Source organism: Bos taurus, chromosome Y, assembly GCF_002263795.3.
Source record: "Bos taurus isolate L1 Dominette 01449 registration number 42190680 breed Hereford chromosome Y, ARS-UCD2.0, whole genome shotgun sequence".
Taxonomy (NCBI): Eukaryota; Metazoa; Chordata; class Mammalia; order Artiodactyla; family Bovidae; genus Bos; species Bos taurus.
Window position 1 is genome coordinate 50,056,263 of NC_082638.1, and position 19,401 is coordinate 50,075,663.

Consider the following 19,401-nt stretch of genomic DNA (forward strand, 5'->3'; position numbering starts at 1 on the left):
GCTATTATGTCTGTCCTTTCGCTTCTGACAGCCAGGGGTCATGGCCAGGGCCAAGAGGAGCGTGAGAGGTGGTCATAGGAAGACGGGAGCGTCCTGGGACCCTGGACCTTCTTAGTTGTGAGCCCAGGTGTTCAGGGGGATGGGGCCCCGCAGCCTGCCCTTGTGATGCTATGCACAGCTGGGACCTAGCAGCCACCAGTTGTCACACCAGGCGAAGATGCCACCCTCTTCAGGGTGGAGATGGCAGAGGATGGCAGGGCCCTGGTGGATGGAGATGTGGTGGGAATCAGGCGGGTGTTCCAGCTGCCTGTGGAAGACATCATGGAGGAGGTAGAGGTTTCAGCTGATGAGGAGCAGCAACAGGGATCCTCCCAGGAGCTGGAGGAGAAGATGTTGGAGAAGCAGGGCCAGGAAAGGCCTGAATGAGCTTCCGGTGCTATATGTGCTACAGGCGCTGGCCGCCCTGCAAGTGGAACTGACGTCTTAGCATGAGAAAAACCGCAGGGCCTATGTTTGTTTCATGTGAAGAGCCATCAGAGGAGGACTTGGCTCAGAGGAGCGCCACCATCCAGGGCATCCCTGGCTTCTGGGACAAAGTGGTATCCTTTCTGCTGCTCCTTGGGGTCTACTTAGGAGGAGGAGAAGGAGGTGCAGAGGCAGGAGCAGGAGGAGGGGTGGGGGCGAGTGCTGGTGGACCCTGAAGGAAGTGTGGTACTGGGCAATTCGCAGGCTTCAAAGGCACAGCTGAATAGAGTCCTGGCAGGGCCACACCTGTGAGTGTCGAAGCCATGACATTGTGTGTCTACTTCAGGCCTGCATCTGAGGAGGAACAGCTCCGAGGCCTCTAAGTCAGGAATGACCAGAGACAGTACACCAGAGCAGTCTCAGCAGACAGTTATTGTTGTAAATGTGGATGATCCCGAAAATAACTGAGACATGGGAGTCACACATACACACACACAGACACACATACACATACGCAAACACACACCAACACCTTTGCTTTCAGACACGATGTGTTACAACGACTGCATGTCTAACCATGTAAGCAGTGACATACCACTACCCAGCATACACAGGTCTAGAGAAGAGTAACAATCAGAAACAGTCTCTGCTTGGGGAATGCAGACCACCTCAGATGCAGTACACCAAAAGGAACCCAGAGCCATGAGCGTGTCTGATGGTATGGCAGGGCCTGAGGACATCAGTAGTGGCTGGGCAAGCAGAAGTGCCCAGCATCCTTGACGATGCCTGTTCCAGTGTCCTTCTTCCACCCCAGACTAGGACTGTTGTTCCTGGATCTTCTTGGCCTAGTATGTGGCCTAAATGGCTCCTTGACCTAAAGCAGATTATGAACCACCCTCAAGTTTCTGTCATCATCAGCGACCAAGATAAAGACTTTCTCAGCTACATGATCAACTTGAAGGTCAATGAGGGAGACTGAGGACAGGTGGGTATGGGACTTGGTGGAGAGTGGGAGGATCATGTTTTCCATGTTCCTATTCTGGGAGAGTTTGGAGAGGCTTCATGGAAGCTGTTAATGGGAGGCAAGCTGAGGCCCCTAGAAGCTTGCACCTTTTCCCTTCTCCCTATCCTAGCAGGTACAGGTGCGAGCCATCTCTGGTCCCACAGCAAGCTGATATTTCCTTTTTGGGACCACCCTTACTTCTTGAACAACAGTGATCATTAAAGAGTATTATCTTGACATCACTGGTAAAACGTGGCTCCTTGGGTGATGACTGTCAGTATGAAAGGGTGTGGGTGATTCACCTGCGGGATTCGCACCCTTCTCCCCTATCTTTCTGCAGGGTAAAGGGCACATTGTTCCACACCAGTCCATTGGTTCTGGGACTTTGAACAGGGAGGAGCCAGCCACAGGCTGGTCACCAGGAGCCTAAACTTTCTCAACTGGTTGTCAGGCCACAACTGCCCAGAATCAACAGGATTGCTCAGGTGGAGTTGTTTTGGTCCTGCATACAGTTGATGATTGATGTTGGAGTTCTTGGCTGCTCATGGGAAGGTTCGGGTCCTGGTCAGCCCAGAGGTGACATTCCTCGTGTTGCCACCAGATCATCAGCTAAGACGAGTGGGACGATCCCCTGAAGTGCTACCCCAGGAGGGAAGATTCTTCCATGAGTGGTAACTGACAGAAACACATGTGGTAAAGGGTCTGGAGGTGGGCTGTGAAGGGACAACTGTGTTGGAGCCGTGACACTGTCCTTTCGCAAATGGGGATGATCAGGCTCATGCAAGCTGGCTGAGGAGCATGGATTTGAGCTATGCATGTAGCAGGTGGCCTGCTGAGACTTGGGTCTGGGCATTCAATGTGTCCGTGAGTGAAACAAATCTCCCTCAAATCAGCTGTGGTTGCAGCATGAGACTCCTAGGTGGTACTACTAGAGGCAGGGTGAATTAAGTATCTTTTTCAGAATAATCCTGCTGTGGGTCCTGCCATCACCCGGCCTCCTGTTGCTCACTGAGTTTGACATTGCCTGGGGCCTTCATTCCCGCCCCTTAACTTGGGAAGGTCTATCATTGAAAGGGCATCCTCTCTGGGATCCCAGTGCACCTGTGTGCTGACTTTGGGATCTTCTGTGAATTTCCACATGCACCACTTGGTGGCTCACAAGCATCACACATGCTGCGCTGGAAGTAGCTTCAGGCTACCTTGGGAAAATATGGAAGAGCTCATGGAGGAGGTGAACAGGGAAGAGCTCGTGGAGGAGGTAAACAGGGAAGAGCTCGTGGAGGAGGTGAACAGGGAGCCACAAGGGCAGGGCATGGTGCATACCGACTACATCTCTGACATTGCAGAGACCACCCACCCTTAGACTGGGGACACCTCATGCCTCCACTTATGGTAACTAGGCTCCTCCTCTCCTGTCACCTTCATCTCTGTGTCTTCCCTGGGCTACACACACAAACACACACACTCACAAACACAGCCGACATAGGCACATGCGTGTATACACACACATGCTCGGCACGGAGACACAAACACAATCAGGGAACACGGGCTTCTGAAACACATGAGTTTCCTGTTTGCATTTGTGTTCCTGTGCCGAGCATTTGTGTGTATACATGTGTGTGCTTGTGTCGGCTGTGTTTATGTGTGTGTGTGTGTGTGTGTGTGTGTGTGTGTGTGTGTGTCTGGCCCAGGGCAGACACAGAGATGAAGGAGACAGGAGAGGAGGTGCCAAGCAACCAAAAGAGGAGGCACGAGGCGTCCCCAGTCTAAGGGTGGTCGGTCGCCGTATCCCTGCAGTACCCTGTACAGGATGGGAACGGGGAAAGGATGGCCAGTGATAACTCCAGACCATGGCTCCAGAAATCTGCAATTAAACCAAACACAAACAAGCTCATCATTTCTACCATGTTGCTGTGTGTGTTTGGACCGGGAAGAGGGGGTGCATGGCCTGAGGATTCACCCAGGACAAATCAGGTGAGGTAGGGCTTTGAGACCACTGGCTTTGGAGCCCTCAGCCTGTGGTCACATGGGCCGGCCTTTGGAAATGGTGGATGTGGCTATGGCAGGACTGGGATGGTGAGGAGGCTAAGGTCCTGCAGAAAAGGGCAGAGACCTGAAGGAGAAAGAGCCACAGATTGTCTGCTGCACTGGAGACTTGTTCCACACATGTAAGGAGAACTGGAAAGGTCCTGGGCTGTACTGCCAAGGATCAGCCCAAAAGCCAGCATGCTATGTCCATGAGAGTGGCACACACTGACACAATGTGACACAAAATGGAAGATAAGGTAAGGCAGGCTGTCTGTGCAAAATGACAGGCCTCCTAGGAGAGACAGGATGTGAGCGTGGCATGCCTCCAGGCACTTCCAGCCTCCCTGGCAGTGCAGGTAGGCAAAGAAAGTGCAGGGCCTAGTGTACGTGTGTGGCCCTCCGCTGGGTTGTGCCTGTGAGGGAGGGAACAGGGAGGAAGCAAGGGTGGTGGGCTTATTGCATGTCCCAAGGGAACTCGGGGGAGGGGAGATGGGGAAGCCCCTGGGGGTAATTTGAAGCCTGCTGGTTTTCAGGGTCCAGGGTCTAGGCAATAGCGGTCCTGCCAAAGATACCCCATGGTGTGTGCTGAAAGTCCTGACGTGAATTCCTTCTTTCCTCTGGGGTCATGCCCCTGGCCCTGGGGTCTAGAGGGGTAAAGGTGTGCATCTGCATCTGAGAGAGGATTGTGGCTCTCTCTCTCTGGAGCAGATTCTCTGATTTTATCATAGGGGATTTGCACCAGGTGACACTCAGTGGGACCCTGCCTTCCAGGTGACTGTCTTGGATGTCTTTGGGCCCAACCAGGGACAGGCTTCTTTGGCACTTTGGCTGTTAGGAAAGCAGATATACCTGATTGTATGAAGACCTACCTGGGCCTAATGAGAGCAACTGAAAGGGAGTCTTGGCATTTAGTCAATCAGTGATGTCTGGGTGGTTCTAACACAGTTGGTGCTAAGTTACAGAGTCAGAAGTGCAACCTGAGATGAGCAAGTGAAAGAAAATAACCAGGACAAAGAAAGTTGGGTGCTTACCAAAGTTCATGTTCCTGGAGAAGAAAGCGTGTACTTTCTGCATATGTGCAAGTTTCCTCTCAGGGATGTTACTGTGTACATGCACATGCACACAAAGAACCACCTGCCAGTACGCTTATGAGTATGAGCTGTCGGAAGTGACCTAACCAGGTAATGGGAGTTGAATAGCAAAGCATGAACGTCATAGGGAAAGACTCCACCTAGACTCCAGCCAGCAGAAGCACTGATAACAGTTCCTGTTATCTCACCGAGATAGCAAGTTCTAAGTGGAGTCAGAATGGTGCACCAAGGATGCCCGTCAGAAAGGAGAGGCAGGAGGAAAGTGCCTGTGGGCGACCAGTGAGAGTTCAGAGGTTCCAAGACACAGAACAGGCAGCAACCCCAGACACAGAAACCAAAATGGGTGACCACACAACCCCTTGACCACCCGGCTACAAGGGTCTTTCTGTCCTTCTGAAGTGCCAGGCATACTTTCCCTGACCTTGCCAAGAGCATGGGCAAGGTTTGCCTTTTTCCTGTGTTTTCAGTGATGGACCAGAACTGTAGCATAAGGACCTGCTACCTGCAGAGTCTTCCAGTTTGAAATATTACTAATTGTACTCTTTGCAGAACACATATATTGGGTATCAGGACTATAGGATGGATGGCTTAGCTTGATCCTCTTATTGCTTCCCTCCCCACAGCCTTGGGCGACAAGGCAGGCTTGGGTGTGTTCTCACATGGAGAACAGAATCGCATTTGCTGGGAGCCACCACGGGAGACCCCATGCATGACAAAAGTCATGCAGAGAATATCTGACAGGCAAAGGCGGATCAGGACTCGAGGGATTCCCTGGACCTGCTCAAGCATCTGCCCCCAAACCAAAATCTGTCTGTCTACTGTTTACTATAGTATGCCTTTCATCAGTTCTTCTGACATTAACAGGGTGCTCTCCCTGACAATCATTCTCTGAAGAAATTCAACTTAAGGCTCTAGTTAATAAGTCTCCTGGGCTTGAAAGGAGCATTTTAATTCTAACCCCTCTGTTACTATTTTAGCTTGCTTGGCAGGTCTATTCATACTCTTGTATTTAACGCACATGATTGTTCACAACAAAACCCAAGTATAACCTTTGAGTGATAAAACAGCATTATTAGAATAATACTGCATTGTTGAGCCAATGTTTCCTTCTGAGTTTCCTTGTCCTTTACCCAATTTGCACCTGGGAGTGCATTAGCTAGTATATTGGAATGCAAGAAAAACAAGCGGTAGCCTTGGTATTAGCAACATAAGACTCTTGAGTTAATAAGTTTGTTCTTTCTTGTAACCCACTGCACCTTTGCTCCATAAGAATGTAACTCTGTTTCCTGACGGGGAAAGAATGTAACTCTGTTTCCTGAGGGGGACTGCAGACTGGAAAGATAAAGGGAAAGCAGGTTTTGAGGTTGACCAACATTTATCAAGAAAGAGTTGCAAAATGTTAACAGGCCACAGAGCCAGAAGATAGTGTACATAACATAAGACCCTTGTTTGTGAAAAGCTTTGCAAAAAATGTCCTGGTTTCGATAAAGGTAAAACTGATGGAATGTTGAGCTTATTCTGCATGACTTTGTATCTTTCACTTCTGGAAATGTGTAACTCAGGGTATAAAAGCCCCTTTTGAAAATAAAGCTGCAGACCCGTTTCACCTAAGCTGGGTCTCCCCGTGTCATCCTCTCTCTCTCTCTCTCTCTCTCTCTCTCTCTCTCTCTCTCTCTCTCCCTCCCTCCCTCCCTCCCTCCCTCCCTCCCTCTCTCTCTCTCTCTCTCTCTCTCTCTCTCTCTCTCTCTCTTTCTCTCTATCAGCCAGATTCCCTAGAGCACAACGGCTCTCTGTGTTAACTTTTTTGCCCGGGCTTCTAAGACCCAATCTAGAAGGTGCTCTGCGTCTTCGCTCCATCGGGAGTGCGCCTGTGGCCTCCATGAACAGAGCGAGTGCTGTGTTAGGGGCTTTATTGGCTTTCTGTGTAAACTAAGGAATATCAGCCTCTTTTGCTCTCCTTTACTTTCCCTCTTGCCAATGCCGTTCATCCTGAGAGTATCCCTAAATCCTGCTGGGGCTGGACCCTGGCAAATGGCACCCAGAACAGGAACCTGAAGGTAAGTCTCCCCATTGTCCAGTTTTTGGAACGGCCAGGGTCCCACTTAGGGTGCTGCAAACCCCCTTGCATACGATAGGTAGTGTGAGGAAGAGTGGGTAGTGTTGAATCTTTCCTTGAAGACAGAAATCACTGACACGGGGAACAACGAATCAAAAGAACGACAGGTCTTTATAGGAGTAATCTTGCAATTGTTAAATAAAAGAGGAATTAAAGTTAAGGTTAGTATTCAATCATTTTTTACGTTTGTACAAGAGCAATGTGTTTGGTTTCCAGAAGAGGGCACTGGTAACCTAGATACTTGGGAAAATGTAGGGAAACAGGTAAAATCTTATTACACTTTTGCATTACCCAGAAAAAGTAACCACTGACACCCTTTCTCTTTGGAATATGATTAAGGATGCTTTAGATCCTGCTCATAAATCTGAAGGGTAAATAATTTGAGACCGTAATGTGGGGCGGTTAGGATTGTACCTGCCTAACTGCCAGCAGGGTGAAGAGGGTACAGAATGAATAAGAATATTCTCTAGAAAAATAGGTTTCTCTGCATCTAAGAATAGACAAATGTTTATTGAAGTACTACTTCACATGTTAGCCCATAGAGACATTAAAAAAAGCACAGGAAAACTGTCTAAATTTCTACATTGTTTTATACTTTTCATGGGCCAGAAAATGTTCCTGTAGATGCTTTGCTCTGTGAAATATGATTAGAAATGTCCTGAACCCTTGTCATGAAGCTGTTAGACAGCCTATGGGCGAGGCTATAGTGGTCGGTGGTGGGTCTCCACTTTTGTGCAGATCATATTTTCTGCCGTTGAAGAACAAAAAGGAGACAGACTGTGCTCTACCTCCCGAGGAAGGAGGGGGCTTACAGGATCCTATGGTCAGGCGCCCTGGTGAGCCCCCTCCCCCTCTGCACAAACCTTTAAAAACTTATCCACCACTTTCTGATTTAAGGTGACTGCCGCCACTTCCATTTGTGCCTCCCAAAGCCTCCGAAGGTGTTGCCTAAGGCTGAAGAAGATAAAAAGTTTTTTGCACAACAGAACTTTTAAAGCAGACACATACACAATATGCAGAGCATGCTCCTTGGAGAAAACCCTCAGGGGGGCCTCACACAGGCTAGGAGAGAAGTGGAATGGTAAGGGGATTTAACAACAATATTAACTCCGGACATGCCTGTTACTCCAATTCCAATGGGAGTGGCTGTCCCCCTACCTGAGGGTATTATAGGATTAGTGTTTGGGCGTAGCTCGCTTTCTTTTCGAGGAATTTCACTGGTGCCTGTTGTAGTAGATTCTGATTATATTGGGGAAATTTAAGTTTTGATCTTGCCACTTGCCAAAACTGTGCAAATTAATAAAGGTCAAAGAATAGCACAGCTTTTGCTTTTAAGTTATTATCAGAAAGGAAAAAAAAAAAAAAAAAACTTGACTTCTCAAGCTAGGGGCCACAGAGTATTTGGATCTAGTAATCTAGCTTTTTGGGTTCAGGAAATTACAGCTTCTCGGCCTTCAAAAGACCTTTTAATTCAAGGAAATGAAATAGGGCTGTTAGATACTGGAGCAGACGTCTCTTGCATTGCTGGACTTCCACCTTTAGAAGGGACAATTTTAGTTTTCACAGATGATTCCTCTAATGTTAAAGCAGTCACAATTATTGATAAAATATCCCATGTTCAGGTAACTGAAGTGACATCTGCCCAGAGAGCTGAGTTATGAACAGTTATTTGGGCTCTTCAACATTTAAGAGACCACACCTTCAATTTTTTGACTGACTCCCGATATACTGTAGGGTTGATTCCTCATATAGAGACCGCTAATATCCCCCCAAAATAAAACTACTATATTCTCCTTGTTATCTGGTTTACAGAAAGAGATTAAACACAGAGATAAGAAATACTTTGTGGGACATATTAGAGCCCATTCTGGCTTGTCTGGCCCTTTACATGAAGGAAATGCTTTGGCAGATGCATTGACTAAAGTAATTGCTTTAAACTTACAGAAAAAGATGAACAAAGCCAAAACTTCTCACAAAAGTCACCATCAAAATGCAACTGGTTTAAGGTATGAATTTCATATCCCTAAAAGAAACAGCTAGACAAATGGTAAAGTTATGTCCAAATTTCCCAATATTTAATCCATCTCCACTGTTAGGAGTAAATCTCCGAGGCCTTAAGCCTAATGCTCTCTGGCAAATTGACGTAACCCTATCCCAACCAAAAAATGAGTCTACTTATTTTATTTTAGCTTGCCTACCCTCTCCCTATGTTTTTCTCTTCACTAATGACTCCAAAGGACTTAATATACAAATAAATTATTCAGGTGGACCTAACATAGTATCTTGTGAACAATGTACGCTCTCATCTTGTGTGAACCCTCAATATAACGTTTGTTCCTTTGCAGTGTTGCGAAGTCCACCCTATCTTATGGTGCCTGTGACTGCACTCACTTATTGGTATGATAACTGTGGTCTTGCTGTGCTGCAACAATTACAAGATTTGATGTGATCATGACTGTTTGTGAGCTTGCTTTTCTTGAGAATATCAGCTTTAATAACTGCAATTACCTCTGTCACTGTGGCGGCAATATCATTGACTCAAAAAGTGCATACTGCTCAATATGTTAATACTATGTCTAAAATTGCCTGGAAAATCCCATGGACAGAGGAGCCCGGTAGGCTACAGTCCATGGGGTCGCAAAGAGTCGGACACGACTGTGTGACTTCACGTTCACGTTCTCGTTCACGTTCATGTCTAAAAATGGCTCTTTAGCTTTGGCAGGAAGTTATAGATAGGAAACTAGAAATGGAGGTAGATGCCCTGGAGGAAGCAGTAATGCATATTGGGACTGAATTACAGGCATTAAAAGTAAACCTGTCACTGTCCTGTCATGCCGACTACTGGTGGATTTGTGTAACACCCATGAAAGTAAACGAGACAGATTATAACTGGGAGAAAATTAGAAATCATATTTCGGGGGTATGGAATAGCTCCAGCATTAGTTTAGATTTAGGCAAACTTCACACTCAGATAAAGACCATGGAACATTCCCATTGGATTTTTCCACCTCAGGAGCAGCAAATGACCTTTTTTCTTATATTTTTGAACCTTATTTCAGGAAAAAAACATTCTGTCTACTATTTTTAGCTATGCTGCCGTGGCCACTCTAATTCTGCTTCTCATAATTATTCTTCCTTGTATTGTCAGAACTCTTGGACAGAGCACTCAGAAGCTCGTGACTGAATTACATCTGGCTGTTTTAAAAAAATAAAAAAAGGAAAGATGCCAGGAGCCAGGAGAAGACCTGACAGGCAAAGGCGGATCAGAAGTCAAGGGATTCCCTGGACCTGCTCGAGCATCTGCTCCAAAACCAAAATCTGTCTCTCTACTGTTTACTATATTATGCCTTTCACCAATTCTTTTGACATTAACAGGGGGTTCTCTCCAACCACCTTTCTCTGAAGAAAACCAACTTAGGGCTCTAGTTAATAAGTCTCCTGGGATTGAAAGGAACATTTTAAATCTAACCCCTCTGTTACTATTTTAGCTTGCTTGGCAGTTTTATCCACACTCTTGTAACTAATGCACATGATTGTTCACAACACCCCAAGCATAACCATCGAGTGATAAAAAAGAAAAGCTTTATTAGAATAACACTGCATTGTTGAGGCAATGTTTGCTATCGAGTTTCCTTGTCCTTTACCCAATGTGCACCTGTAAGTGCATTAGCTAGTATAGTTGGTATGCAAGAAAAACAAGCAGTAGACTTGGTATTAGCAACATAAGCCTCTTGAGTTAATAAGTACTTTCTTTGTTGTAATCCACTGCACCTTTGCTCCATGAGAATGTAACTCTGTTTCCTGAGGGGGACTGCAGACTGGAAAGATAAAGGGAAAGCAGGTTTTCAGGTTGACCAACCTTTATCAAGAAAGAGTCACAAAATGTTAACAGGTCACAGGGCCAGAAGATAATGTACATAACATAAGACCCTCTTTGGGGGAAAGTTATGCAGAAAATGTCCTGGTTTCGATAAAGGTAAAACTGATGGAGTGTTGAGCTGATTCTGCATGACTTTGTATCTTTCACTCCTGGAAATGTGTAACTCAGGGTATAAAAGCCCCTTTTCAAAATAAAGCTGCAGACCCGTTTCACCTAAGCTGGGTCTCCCGGTGACATTGTTTCTTTCTATTTCTCTCTTTTTCTCAGGCAGATTCACTTGAGCCCAGAGGCTCTCTGAGTTCACTTTTTTTGCCAGGGCTTCTAAAACCCAATCGATAAGGCACTTTGCATCTTCGCTCCATTCAGAGGGCGCCTGTGGCCTCTGTGAACAGAGCAAGTCCCGTGTCAGGGGCTTCATTGGCTTTCTGCGTAAAGCAGGGAATATCAGCCTCTTTTTCTCTCCTTTACTTTTCTCTTGCTGGCACCGTTTTTCCTGAGGGTATCCCTGGATGGTGCTGGGGCTGGACCCTGGCACACGTTGAAAGGGCCTCAATAGCGTACATGGGCAGACGTGCATGTCTCTGGCACCGGTGGGTCGTGGAAGTCATAGGGGAGCTGTCCTTACTGTCTCCCTGGCAGGTATTCGAGTAATGTTCAGGGAGTTCCCTTATGCCAGGAGGGCATGCCTCATTTCTCCATCTGTGCAAAGTGTGGCCAAGCCACTTCAGGCCTGTGCAGCATTCATATCTGTCCAGCAATGGAAGGAGGGTCGCCAGGCCCCTTCTGCAGTTCAGCAGTGACCACCCACTGTTAGCTTTCAAGTTTGAGAAAGAACTATCTGAACGCGTGGACTAAAAAAATCGGATCTCCCATTGGTGCAACTCACTAAGGAGGAGAAGGGCTTGCCTTCACGCCATGGATAAGCTTCTCATATGAGCACTGGTATCCAGAGTGTGCCAGACAGCAACAGCGCCACGTGGAGAGATGCAGACACACAGACACCAGCCCTTGGTACACACATAGAAGGATTGCCCAAAATAGTGCTATGCCAGAAGCAGAGATAAAGAGACACAGATTAAGCTCTGTACCCTAAGGCTCTGGTGTCCCTGAACAGTGGAGATCAACTGTAGCAAACAGTGGGGTTTTTCCCTACTTCCCTAGCATCCAGACAGGAACAGGTTCTCTATCCCATGGATTAAAGTATCCAGGCACGTGGTGCCCCTGCTTATCCTTTGATACTCAGGGAGAGTTCCCAGTTATTGACGGGCCCGAGGGACACAGGAGTTTGCTGTTTGGACTGTGGAGCAGGAACCTGTGGTTGGAATTTCCAGAGCCTGGTCAATGACTGTGCCTGGGCTAGCAGCAGATGCAAAACCCACTACCTCCCTGGAGCAGAATATGCCACGTGGGTGGGCTGCAGACCAGGAACCGTCGAAGATGCCATCTGGTCTAGGGATGTGTCCGTAAGGGTGCCACCCACCACGCTCTCAGGCTTTGCACTAATTTTTGGCCAGCAGCTCGAGAGTGGCTCACAGCCTAGGGCCCCGCCTATTTGGCTGATATCCCCAGAGCCTGTCCACCATGTCCTGTGCTGTCTTCCAACCCATTCTTCAGCCTAAGGCCACCCCACACACACGAGTTCCCATCTCCCTACCATCTCCCTCACTCCCTGCCCCCAAAGAGCTAGTGGGTCCCACAGGATTACTGCAGCCTGAGCCACATTTGTGCACCACTTGTTGTGCTATTATGACCCATCCCTTCGTATCTGCCCCAGCCTGGGCTTGCGACCAGGGCCAAGAGGAGTGTGGGAGGCGGTCAGAGGAATGCAGGAGTGTCCTGGGACCCCAGACCATCTTAGTTGTAAGCCCTGGTGTTCGGGTTGCTGGGGCCTGTGGCCTGCCATCCTGATGCTTTGCGTGGCTGGGACCTTGGAGCCACTAGTTGTAATGCCAGGCAAAGAGACCACCCTCTTCAGGTTGGAGGCAGTGGACGACAGTGAGCCCCTGGTGGACGGAGATGCGGCAGGGATCGGGCGGGGGTTCCAGCTGCCTGCAGAAGACATCATGGAGGAGGTGGAGGTTGTGGCAGATGAAGAGCAGCAATAGGGGTCCTCCCAGGAGCTGAAGAGAAGATGATGGAGGAGCAGGGCCAGGAAAGGCCCAGGAGATCAACTGAGCTTCTGGGGCAAGATGCACTGCAGGAACTGGCCGCCATGAAGGTGGAACTGAGGTCTGAGCATGAGAAAAACTGCAGGGCCTACTTTCAGTTCATGCGCAAGAACCATCAGAGGAGGAAGCCTGACTTGGCTCGGAGGAGCGCCATCATCCAGGGCATCCCTTGCTTGTGGGCCATAGCTTTATCCTTTCTGCTGCCCTTGGAGTCCGCTGCTCAGGAGGAGGAGGAGGTGCAGAAAACTTTTCCCTCCTCCCTACCCTGGCAGGTGCAGTTGCAGAGCCATCCATGTTCCCCCTGCAAGGTGATCTTCTCCATTCAGGACCAACCCTACTTCTTGAGCACAGTGATCACTAAGTATAGTTACCTTGACATCGTTGGTAAAACATGGCTCCCAGGGTGAAGAGTGTGGGTATGCAAGGGTGTGGGATCCGCACCCATCTCCCCTGTCTTCTGCAGGGTATAGGGCACATCATTCCACTCCTGTCGACTGATTCTGGGGCTTCGAATGGGGAGCACCCAGCCACAGGCTGGACACCAGGAGCCTTAATTTTCTGAGCTGGTTGTCAGGCCAAAACTGCTTAGAATCGAACAGGATTGCTGAGGTGTGGTGGTTTGAGACCTGCACAGTTAACGATTGATTATGGAATTCTTGGTTGCTGGCTCAACTTACTCATTTTGCCAGCAGATCATCAGCAAAGATGTGTGGGATGATCCCCTGAAGTAGTACCCTGGGGAGGAAGGTTCTTCCATGAGCATAAGTGACAGAAACATATGTGGAGAGGGGGTGTGGAGGTGGGCCCTGAAGGGACAGTCGTGTAGTATCTAGGACACTGTCCTTTCCCAAATGGGGATGCTCAGACTCATGCAAGCTGGCTTTGGAGCCTGAATTTGGGTCGTGCATGTGCAAGTGACCTCCTGAGACTGTGGATTTGGGGATTCGGTGTGTCCATGAGTGAAGCAAGTGTACCCCAAATCAGCTGTGGTTGCAGTGCCAAAGTCCAGGTGATACTATTAGAGGGAGGGTGAATTAAGGGTTTTGTTTTTTTTTTCAGAATCATTCTTCCATGGGTCCTGCCATCCCCTGGCTCCTGTTACTGTTACTGCTGTTACTCCAGGGTCCCAGTGAACCTGTGTGCTGACTTTGGGATCTTCTGTGAATTTCCACATTCACCACTCGGCATCTCACCACCACCACACATGCTGCGCTGGAAGCAGCTTCAAGCTGCCTTGGGAAAATAGAGAAGAGTTCGGGGAAGGTGGACAGGGAGCTCCAAGGGAAGGACATGGTGCCTACTATCACCATCTCCGACATTGCAGGACTCAGTTGTGTTAACCTTCTGAAACACCTGTGTACCTTGTTTGTGTTTGTGTCCCATGCTGAGCATGTGTGTGTACACATGCATGTGCTTGTGTCGGCTGTGTTTATATGTGTGTGTATGTGTGTGTGTGTGTGTGTGTGTGTGTGTGTGTGTGTATGTGTGGCCCAGAGCAGATGCAGAGATGAAGGCTACAGGAGACAAGGTGCTGAACAACCATAAGAGGAGGCAGGAGCGTCCCCAGTCTGAAGGTGGTTTGTCACTGGATCTCTGCAGTGACCCTGTCCAGGGTGGGAACAAGAAAAGGATGGCTAGTGATAACTCCAGACCGTGGCTCCAGATATCTGCAATTAGGCCAATTACAAAACACACTCACCATTACTACTATGTTGTTGGGTGTGTTTGGACTAGGAAGAGGGGGTGCATGGTCTGAGGATTCACAAAGGGCCAATCAGGTGGGGTGGGGCTTTGAAACCCCTGCCTGTGGGGCCTTCAGTCTAGGGGGCCGTGGCCGGCCTATTGAAATGGTGGACGTGGTTATGGCAAGACCCAGGATGGCGAGGAGGCTAAGGTCCTGCCGAGTTGAGCAGATACCTGAAGAAGAAGGGCATAGATTGCCTGCTGCACTGGAGACTTGTTCCACACATGTGAGAAGGAGAACTGGGAAGGTCCTGGGCCAGTGCTGCCCAGGAGCAGCCCATCAGCCAGCACACTCCCTCCCTGAGAGTGGCACAAACTGCGACACAAAACGCGAGACATGCTAAAGTAAGCTGTACCTGCAAAACCACAGGCATCCTAGGAGAGACAGGGTGTGTGTGTGGCATGCCTACAGGCACTTCTAGCCTGCCTCCCTGGCAGTGCAGAAAGGCAAGGAAAGCGCAGCGGGGTGTAAGTGTCTGACCCTCTGCCCGGATGAGCCTGTGAGGGAGGAAACGGGGAGGGAGCAAGGAAGGTGAGCTAATTGCATGTCCCAAGGGACCTCAGGAGAGTGGGATACAGGGAAGCCCCTGGGGGCAGTTAGAGGCCTGCTGGTTTTCAGGGTCCAGGGTCTAGGCAATAGCTGTCCTACCAAAGATACACCATGGTGTGTACTATAAGTCCTGACGTGAACTCCTTCTTTCCTCTGGGGTCTTGCCTCTGACTCTGGGGGCCTGAGAGGCAATAGTGTGTGTCTGCATCTGAGAGAGGATTCTGGAAGTCTTGCTGGAGCAAAAGCTCTGATTTTGTCGTAGGGGATCTGCACCCGGTGACACTCAGAAGGAAGCTGCCTTCCAGGTGACCATCTTGGATGCCCCCGGGCCTAACTGGGGACTGGCTTCCTTGGCACGTGGGCTGTGTAGGCAATCAGAGATGCATGCCTGTAGGGAGTCCTACCTGGGCCTGAGAGCAACTGAGAGTTTTGGCATTTAGCAAATCACTGTGGCTTGGGTGTTTCAAGCCCTCTTGGTGCATTTGAGATAGAAAGCTTCTTTCTTCCCAAGGGAGGCATTAGCTGTGGTCCCAGAAAGGGAAGGTTTTCCAGGGCATCATCTGTTCGGAGACTCCGTGTGCATGGGAAGTGTTAAACAGAAGGGAAGACGTGTAGCGAGACCACCTTACCTTTATGGCCTCAGGTTCCATTCTTTGTATTGGAAGAGACCCTGTATCCATGAGCATCTTCACAACATTGGCTCAGACCCAGGCCTATCACAGTCTCTTGGGGCTCTTGGAGGCTCAGGCGTCTCTTTGGCCTTTTTCTGCTATATGGACATAGCACTTGGTGGCACAGGTATATAGGTGCACATAGAAAGCTACACTGATAGGAAGAACAGAGAGCCTCACTCACAATGTTGTGGGCCATAGCGGGTGGTAAGCTAGCAAGAGGGCCACAACATTGACAAGGAATGACCTAGGTAGGTGCACACCGAGAAAGCGATTCTCCAAGTCAGCTGAGCCCAGAGGTCCTTGTTTTCTGGTCCCCTGAAGGAATGCACAGGCAATGGATCAGGCCAACGTAGAGACTGGTACTGTGAAGCTGTTCAAGGTGATGGGAGAATGCAGAACACACACTCATGTCATACAGCTGTTCATGGCGAGCGCTGCAGGTCGATCCCTGTCATAAGCAAATGTCAAGATTTTGAAACCTTTGAGGATAAGTCACAGAGTTAGATGGAGAAGGCAATGGCACCCTACTCCAGTACTCTTGGCTGGGAATTCCCATGGACGCAGGAGCCTGTTAGGCTGAAGTCCTTGGGGTCGAGAAGAGTCGGACACGACTGAGCAACTTCTCTTTCAATTTTCATTTTCATGCATTGGAGAAGGAAATGGCAACCCACTCTAGTGTTCTTGCCTGGAGAATCCCAGGAACTGGGGAGCCTGGTGGGCTGCCATCTATGGGGTCACACAGAGTTGGACATGACTGAAGTGACTTACCAGCAGTAGCAGCACATAGTTAGAAGTGCAAAGTGACATGATTAATGAGCAAGTGAAAGAAAACAACGAGGACAAAGAAAGTTGGGTGCTTACCAAAATTCCTGTTCCTGGAGAAGAAAGCTTGTATTTCTGCATATGTGCAAGTTTCCTCTCAGGGATGTTACTGTGTACACACACATGTGTGCACATAGAGTTCCCTGCCAGTACATTTGTGAGTATGAGCTGTCGGAATTGATCTAGCCAGGTGATGGAAGTTGGATAGCGAAAACATGAAGGTCTTAGGGGAAGGTACATAGACTCTGGCCAGCAGAAGGACTGAAGCCAGGGAATCAATCCCCGTTATCTCACTGAGCAAACAAGTTCTAAGTGGAATCACAGTGGTGCACCCTGGATGCCTGGCAGAAAAGAGAGGCAGGGGAAAGAGCCTGGAGAGTGGGCAGAGGAAAGGCCACTACACCTGCAGTTTATGAAAAGTAGAAAATGTACCTAATGACCTGGAAGGAGAAACTGTATCTTATTTATTGAGATATCTAGCCAAGGAGAATTCCAGCCAAAGAGCCAAAAGTGCTTCCTGGTTTCTTGCTGCCTATAGTAAAATATGAAGGGAAATTAAATGAATAAATAAATAAATATGAGAAAGACTATTTAAAAATAAGACAGAACTTGCTGATTTGGAAATTTTCCAGTCTTTTAAGATGTCAGAAGATGCGAAAATTAATGGCTCTCAAGCAAGTTCATATACAAGGCATTGATATAAGATGGTCTAAATATAACATTTACATCACGTATAGGTCATTCTTCTTATTATTTTTTTTAAATAAAGGTTGTCTAAAGATGAGTGTGACTGTAAAATTCTTTGTTAAGCCTCAGAAAGCTGGAAGGGGATGCTTCATGGCATTATTTAGGCAGGCCAATGCCCTCCAAAGAGTTTAGGGGTGTCACTCAGAGATCATTTCAGTCAAACAATAAGATTTCTACCAAGTTTCAGGGTGTTATCCCTCAGCTATCTCAACAGAAAACCAAGACAGAGAAGGACTTTTTATGAAAACATGTGTGATTGTGGCTTTCGGGTGGAGTGCTTTACCATGAAAACCAGTAAGATTATCAGGAGACATACCAAGATTTTAAGATAACATATTTAAGTTCAGCTTGGACTGAAAGGACCAGCAATAGTACAAAATAAGAGAGCTCTGGACTTCTACCTTCGACAAGCAGGAAGCAGGCTAGGGAGACTGTTTCACTGTAACCATATACTACCCACCTTTCCTGCAATGGAATCATGTCAGAGAGCAGAATTAAAAATTCAGAGACTGAAGCCTAGGAAGTTTCCAGGCCTTAAATGCTAATCAAAGGACTGCCAAAAAGAACCCGTGGGATTTCAGAACTGCTACTATTGACTCCCACTCCCCTCCCCTTTCTGGAACAGGAGTGTCTATAAAGGTTATCTATGCCTGACCCAGCACTGTATGTTGGCTGTGAAAGTGAGCAGAATAATTCATCTCTTTTGTTTACAGATCATCAGGTCTAGAGGAACTACACTTGTATAATTTGATCTGATGTGTTGGAGAAGACTTGAGAGTCTAGTGGACTACAAGGAGATGAAACCAGGCAATCCTAAAGTAAATCAGTCCTGCATATTCATTGGAAGGACTGATGCTGAAGCTGCAGTTCCAATACTTTGGCTACCTGATGTGAAGAACTGACCCATTGGAAAAGAGCCTAATGGGGGAAATATTGAAGGCAGGAGAAGGGGACGGCAGAGGATGAGATGGTTGGATGGCATCACCAACTCAATGGACTTGAGTTTGAGCAAGCTCCTGGAGTTAATGGTGGACAGGGAAGCCTGGCATGCTGCAGTCCATCGGGTCGCAAAGATTAGAAAACAACTGAACGACTGAACACTTGAGATATTGCACAAGTAGACCCTGATCCATATCTGAAACTGACTTAGATGACAAGGCCCTGAACTACAAGTTAATGCTATAATGGATAAATTATTTGAAAGCATTGGCAGGAAAATGCATTTTGGACATACAAGTATGTAAACAATTTTGTGGCCATGTGTGTACCACGTGGTTTTAAAGGATGTCCGCAAGTCCTTTCTTTCAAGGGTGGATGTTTATACTCCCCTTCACATGTGGGCTGGACTTAGTGGCTCACTTCTAATGTTAGAATATTGTAGAAATGAAAATGAAGTGTCTGAGACTAGGTCATAAAAGACACTGCAGCCTCCTTGCTCATCCTCTTGGATCACTCTAGAAGCCAGCTTAGTAGTATCTTGACAACACTCATGTAACCCAGTAGAGGGGCCCATGGGAAAGAACTGAGGCTTCCTCCCAACAGCCAGCAAAGAAACTGGTTTCAACAGCTATGTGAGTAAGCCATCTTGGAAGGAAATCCACCAGCCCGTGTCAAGGCTTCAGATGACGACAATCTCATGAAACCCTGAACCAGAACACTCAACTGAATTACTCCTGGATTCCTTTCAGCAGCAGTATGAGATAATATTGTTTTAAGCTGTTAGTTTGGGTAATTTGTCATGTACCAGTAGTTCATTAATGCACTGCCAACTTTGTGCCATGTCTTTATCCCGGGGCGCCTGCCCATTTAGTCCAATCTAAGCTGTTAGTTTGGGGTAATTTGTTATGCAGCAGTAGTTCATTAATGCACTGCCAACTTTGGGCCATGTATTTATCCCGGGGCGCCTGCCCATTTAGTCCAATCTAAGCCAGAATCTGCTAGTTCAGTTTAGAAAACATACCTCACCCTTGATCTGACCACCCTCAGTATCAGATCAAATTCCTTATCACTTGCCTCAATATCTTATCAGCCTTGCCTAGCCTCAGCAATGATCCTCTCAGTTGAGCCAGAATCCACCCTCACCCTTATGGCCCTCTTAATAAGTTTCCATTCAC